This window comes from Nematolebias whitei, chromosome 18 (assembly GCF_014905685.2).
Source record: "Nematolebias whitei isolate Nwh7 chromosome 18, NemWhi1, whole genome shotgun sequence".
NCBI classification, from domain to species: Eukaryota; Metazoa; Chordata; class Actinopteri; order Cyprinodontiformes; family Rivulidae; genus Nematolebias; species Nematolebias whitei.
Window position 1 is genome coordinate 9,971,347 of NC_056515.1, and position 6,837 is coordinate 9,978,183.

At 38.1% G+C, this 6,837-nt stretch overlaps 1 protein-coding gene and 1 long non-coding RNA gene across 2 annotated transcripts in view; one reads left to right on the forward strand and one right to left on the reverse strand.

The window, feature by feature from the left end:
* LOC119424635 (seizure 6-like protein) overlaps window positions 1–6,837 on the forward strand; it is a 337,403-nt gene that overhangs the window by 230,879 nt on the left and 99,687 nt on the right. The window lies entirely within an intron of this gene.
* On the reverse strand, window positions 744–2,090 carry LOC119424636. Its single transcript, XR_005187522.1, has 4 exons — window positions 1,907–2,090; window positions 1,378–1,470; window positions 911–1,010; window positions 744–830 (listed from the first exon to the last, which is right to left on the reverse strand). It is a non-coding gene; the product is annotated as an uncharacterized LOC119424636 (long non-coding RNA).

The following is a 6,837-nucleotide window of genomic DNA, read 5'->3' on the forward strand; positions in this document are numbered from 1 at the left end:
AAGTCTCTCGGATGAGAGACGAAACGTTTCTACATTTTTTTTGTTGTTTTGCTTTGTTTTGTTTTTTTGCTTTTTGAATGTCCAGAGGACCAGACTTAACTTTTTTTAGATTTTCCTACCTGGATCATTGAGCAGCATCAGGATACAGTATTTACAGTGATTCACAGCTTGAGACTGATTAAAAATATGAAGGAACAAAAGGGGGATTTATACATTTTATGTTTCTTGCTGCATTGATATAAACACATGGATGAAGGTGTTGAAGTAAAACATGTCCAGTTTAGACTTCATCTGATCAATCAATCAATCATCAATCCATTCATCACACCATACCCGTTCAACAGTTATTGTTTAGTGTACCCACTGATCATCTGAGCTGCCAGTGCTGTCAGCAGACTCCTCCTCTGCACTTCCTCTGTAAGCAACACGGAAAGCGGAAATGGCTAGCAGTAAGCCTTGGTTGTCGAAGCTGTACCCACGCAGGACATCTGGACTGCTCCCTGGTTCTGGCCTGTACTTAATGTGACACTTGCAGAGACTGAAGATGCTTAAGTTGATCGAGTGTGGGCACAAAACACATGTTGGGAAGACTATGCAGCATCGAAGGAAGAGCAGGGAGGTCTGGAGTCATGTGGTGCAGAATGATGCTATGCAGGACTTCTCAGGTGGGCACTGGTGAGACCTCAGTGAGTCCTGTGGCACAGGCCCAAGTCTGGATGGTACCAGCTCCATAGCTGAGAGACCATCTCTAGGATAAGTGTGATAAGTGGTTGGGACTCCAGCAGGTGGTTTTTCTCCCGATGCCAGGATGTCAGGATCTGGAAGTGGTCCTACAAACACATGAGTGACAGAATCACAATAAGTTTTGACAAAGGAAACGGACATAAAAACATTAACCCAAAGGTTATACCTGTGAAAGCTCTGTAAAGCGTGGAGTGCAAACATCTTTTCACCACAGTTTTGGGCTTTCGCACCACCACCACCTCGCTGGCAGGTTCAGGATGGATTCCCTTACAAGAAATAAACATAAAAATATGTCAAACTAAAAAATAAATAAATGTAAAGAGACAAGTGAGCAATTTGGTAGGACACAGTGGGACAGATTTGAGAGTTAAGATTTTTACTTAACTTGCAAATATTACTAATTCATAGAGGTTGAACCTGCATTTATTCATTACCTACAAAAACAAACCATTCTAAACAAGTTAGGAGAGAAAAATATATTTGACACAAGTAACATTGAGACTATGACAAATTTCACATGGCACTAATAATATACAGGTGGGAAAGTTATTACAATTATTGTGATGAGAATCATAACCATCATATACTAAATAACAGAAAAGAATGTGTTCCACTCTTATTTTATTTTTTTACCTGTGTTCTTTGTCTGTGCCATCTTTGTAAATCTCTTGTGCGGGCCAGTACAGGAGGACCAGTTGGCAGCTGGAGTTGGGAGTAGTGGGCAGTCTGGTTAAAAAAAAAAAAAAGTGCAACTACATGGTTACAAAAACCTTTACCAGCTGCACTTCTACAGAAATAAGCCAACATTTATTTTTTTCAACACCCAGTGAGATCTAAAATAGATCTGTTTTTAGCACACCCACACATATATATAAATTAATACTTGTTATAACATATTTAGCTTTAAACAAGTAATAGATTGTATAATAGATTGATTCACTTAACACTTCACCTTACATATACACAGCACGCTACATACACACATAAACATATGTTTGGCACTAATGGAACCTCATAAAAATATAATTAAAAATGTTATATCATGTCTGTCTCAAACACTCCAAATAATGTAGCACACTAAATTAGGCTTCTTTATTACGATGTTTATGCGCTTCACATGTTGTAGCTAACGGTTAGCTTGCTAAGCTACATCTTTTCTTACCTTGACAGCTGAGGATATTTTCTTCAAGGAAGAACTTTTATCCTTTCACGTTTATTAGATCGAGAATTCGCCGCTGCGATTTCCTCCTCAGCAGCGAAAGAAAAGATTGGCAAATTAAGCAAAGATGTTGAAAAGAGAGCCATGTCTCCTTAGTGAAAAGACTCGCAAAGCAGGAAGTGTCGGTTTCCGGTTGTCGTGAAAAAGACGTCGCAAAAAAAGTCTTCTTGTTGCAGATACAATAAATAATCCGAGCTGCCGCGCTAAAAATCATGTTAAAAATACGAGCGTTGTGTTGGACTGACCTGATTTTGCAGATTATAAGATAAAAAGGCTACAATGCCTTATGATTTTTCCGCCAAAATGCTACGTAAATCTGTGACGTTTTGACTAGTCAGAATAACAATTCAAGATATCTTGAACGTCATTCTGACTAGTCAAAATGTGAATTCAAGATATCTTAAATAGAAAAGCCGTCTACATGATAAAATATTCAAGATATCTTGAACTCATTTTGAGATATCTTAAAAGTAATTTTGACTAGTCATAAGTACAGTTCTAGATATCTTTAAGTTAGTTTTGCTTAGTCGTTATTTGCTATCAAGATATCTACAATTTAATTTGCACTAGTCAAAACTTCATTTGTGATATCTACAAATACATTTAAGATATCTTGAATAATGACATAATTTAAGATATCTTTAATTGTAATTATGACTAGTCAGAACTAAAAGTGAGATATCTTGAAAGCAAATAATGACTAGTCAAAATTAACTTAGAGATATCTAGAACTGTATTTTTGACTAGTCAAAATTCAGTTCAAGATATCTTGAATTGAAACCTCCATACAACTCAATGGTAAATCTGACGTCATTATGACTAGTCAGAATGTAATTAGAGATATCTTAACCTTCCTAGCGGGGCGAGATCCCACACGCACTTATGATGTGAACGGGTCAGTTGTGACCCGTCTTAAATCAGCCAAAAAATGCCCTCAAAACAGTGTTTTTTTAAGAAGTATTAGAACACATCTCTAAAGGAACATCCCTGAAGGAACAATCTCCGCTTGTGGTTTTTTTTGGCGTTCCACCCCAAGTCAATCTGGGTCCACAAGACAAATGCATTGTATGCAGACACATCTAGGATGTTGTAAAATACAACCATTGGCCATCTCCTGGTCATTCGCTGGCAAGTGTAGGTGGCAGTCAGCTTGTCCAGGCTTGTCCACTCCTCCTTTGTTTTTATTGAAGTCCAGGATGATTTCAGGCTTTTTGTCACTTCTTGTTGACACAGCTGCATCTTTGTGAAGAGTGGACATAAGTACCACACTCCGGTTCTTTTTGGGACAGTATGAAACAACACTGGTGGTTTCTGTAAAAGCAAATTTTGAAGACAGTGGAGCCCTGTCTTTCACCTGCAAAATTTCAAGGGGCAGCTCAGGTTTGTTTTTTCTTATTGTGCCCACCATGGTAAGTTTCCTCTTGAGAAGTTCTTGTCCAAGATCATAGCTGGTGAAGAAATTGTCACACGTGATATTGTGACCCCGCAGTCCAGTAGTCATATCAAGGATTACCCGTTTTCCTTGATTCTTCTCAGGGATGCCAGCTGCAAGTTTGCCTGTGTAAATCTGTAGATTCCAGGCTTAGCTGGTTTTCGCATCACAGGCTGCCCAGATTTTTATGCCATATTTGCCTGGCTTACTGGGCATGTATTGCCGGAAGGGGCATTTTCCACGGAAAGGGAGAAGACGCTCATCCACTGTCACCTCTGGTCCTGGGTTGAACATCAGTGGAAGGAGCTTCACCCATCTATCCCAGACGTCTTTGATGGGAGCAAGCTTGTCAGACCGTGCTCTAGTATCTCTGTTGTCAAATCTGAGGACTCTTGAGATCATTTGAAAGGTCTGAAGTGACATTGTTGCGCGGAAAATACTCCTGCCTGTGGACACATCCCAGAGACTAGTAAGGGCCTCATTGCTGGATCTGTACACGCCAGCGAGAAGAAGAACACCAATAAAAGCATCCAGGCACTCCTCATCAATGTCCTTCCAAGTGTCACCGTGAACTTTTTTCCCTTCGAGGTTTGTCATAGCAATGATGACTTTCTTTAGTGACAATGGCATAAACAAATCAAAGCATGTCTTGATGTCACTTACTCGTGTCACAGCAAACCTTGTAATCCCAGGGGTCATCTTCATAACATTTTCAGCAGCTTCCCTGCCATGTGAAACAGGAGGAATCGCACTCCAAGTGATGTTACCCTTTTTGGATTTATAGGTTTCAGTTACAGGAGCAGCTTCAGCACCTGTGCCCTCCTCATCCGACGAGTCTGTGTACTCTGATTCATATTCAATAGCATCGTCCTCCTCAGAAACTGGCTCATCTGTGTCACTAGGTGTGTCCTCTGCATCATTTTCAGCAAGGATGTGATCTAGAGCTTCTTGTACTGTGAATCTTCTCTTCATTTTGGTATTTAGCCAAGCTCTAGGTAAAATGGAGTGTCTGTTTCTACATGTCTCTACATGCCCATGTAGAGACACACCCAGGTGGGTGTGTCTATCTAGGTCTGCCTATCAAGATGGGCATGGCTATCCAGGTAGGCTTATCTCTACATGGGCATGCCTCAACATGTCTCTGCATCTACAGCTGGATGAACTTTTTCAGTTTTTGGGAGCAGAGTATGAGGGACTTATCAATAAAATTAGTACGGATAAATGGGGATGTTTTGGTCAGTGAAGTAGACAAACAGGTAAAAACAGAAGGCCCTAACATATGTATGACAAAGTTAGTGAGGTCACAGTGTGTTTATGATTTCAGTTTTGACACTGATTATTGGTTGATAGTCTTATACCATAACTGGGTCACAAATGACCCCAGCGCGGCAAGTGCGTGTTGTTCTATAAAAAATAAAAATTAAATTTAGTGAAAAAAAAAATATATATTTTTTTATTTAAATCAAGGTTCCAGACAAAGTCAAAAAGCCTTGATGCAAAAAAAAATATTTAAAAGACAGTATCATGATTTAAAATTTAAAATGGGTCACTACAGACCCTAACATAGTAGGAAGGTTAAATGAGTATTTTGACTAGTCAAAATGCAATTCAAGATATCTTAAATAACTAATATGTCTAGTCAAAACTCAGTTTGAGATGTCTGGAATGTAAGCGTGGTGAATCCGATTTTATGTTAAAAGGGCTTGCCATAATCTACAATTTAATTTGCACTAGTCAAAACTTCATTTGTGATATCTACAAATACATTTAAGATATCTTGAATAGTGACGTCATTTAAGATATCTTTAATTGTAATTATGACTAGTCAGAACTAAATTGAGATATCTTGAAAGCAAATAATATAGTCAAAATTAACTTAGAGATATCTAGAACTGTATTTTTGACTAGTCAAAATTCAGTTCAAGATATCTTGAATTGAAACCTCCATACAACTCAATGGTAAATCTGACGTCATTATAACTAGTCAGAATGTAATTAGAGATATCTTAAATAAGTATTTTGACTAGTCAAAATGCAATTCAAGATATCTTAAATAACCAATATGTCTAGTCAAAACTCAGTTTCAGATATCTGGAATGTAAGCGTGGTGAATCCGATTTTATGTTAAAAGGGCTTGCCATACCTACTCTGGCTTCACTCCTCTGGCTGTTTGTTCGTTTTGGAGTTCATTTTAAGATATTTATTTGTTTTTAAAAGTTTAAATGGTCTTGCTCCATCCTACCTCTCTGAGCTGCTTCACCCATACTCTCCTGCTTGGTGCCTCAGTTCAGCTGATCAGCTGCTCCTGGAGGTGCTGAGGTCCAAACGGAGGCTCAGAGGGGACAGAGCTTTTTCTGTTGCTGCTCCAAGACTGTGGAACGATCTCCCTCTTCTCATCAGACAAGCCCCTTCACTGTCCAGTTTTAAAACTCTTTTAAGAACACATTTTTACTCCCTGGCTTTTAGCACAGCCTGAAATTTGATCAGCGCTGTTTTTATTGTTTTTATTGTTTTTATTGTTCTTACAGTTTTACATGTTTTTTTCTTTTATGTCTTTAAATGTTATTGATTTTATATGTAGAGTTCTTTGTTGCAGCTGTGGTTGTTTTAAAGTGCTTCATAAATTAAGTAGTAGTAGTGAACATGATAACTTGAAAAGTAAGTGAGTTACCAACTTCCATTTTGGTATGTGACTAAGGTTCGCTTCTACCATTTGGGATGCCACAAAAAAAAAAATCAAAATCCAAAATGGCTACCAACATACATTTATGTTTGTTAACTTGTGAGCATGATAACTTGAAAAATAAGCAACATGCCAACTTCTATTTTGGTGTGTGGCTGCATCTATGTGTAAGACAGGAGTCTACCAAACATTGGGTTGCCAAGTCAAAATCCAAGATGGCTACCTCCATACAGGTCCTTCTCAAAAAATTAGCATCTTGTGATAAAGGTCATTATTTTCCATAATGTAATGATAAAAATGAAACTTTCATATATTTCAGATTCATTGCACACCAACTGAAATATTTCAGGTATTTAATTGTTTTAATACTGATGATTATGGCATACAGCTCGTGAAAACCAAAAATGCCTGTCCCAAAAAATTAGTATATCATGAAAAGGTTCTCTAAACAAGCTATTAACCTAACCATCTGAATCAACGACGTAACTCTAAACACATGCAAAAGATTCCTGAGGCTTTTAAAAACTCCCAGCCTTGTTAATTACTCAAAACCGCAATCATGGGTAAGACTGCCAACCTGACTGCTGTCCAGAAGGCCATCATTGACACCCTCAAGCAAGAGGGTAAGACACAGAAAGAAATCGCTGTCAAGCAGTCATTCATGCAAAAGGATTCCCGACCAAGTATTAAATGCATAACTGAACATGATTATTTGAAGGTTAGCGTTTTTTGTATTAAAAACACTTGTCTTTCATTGGT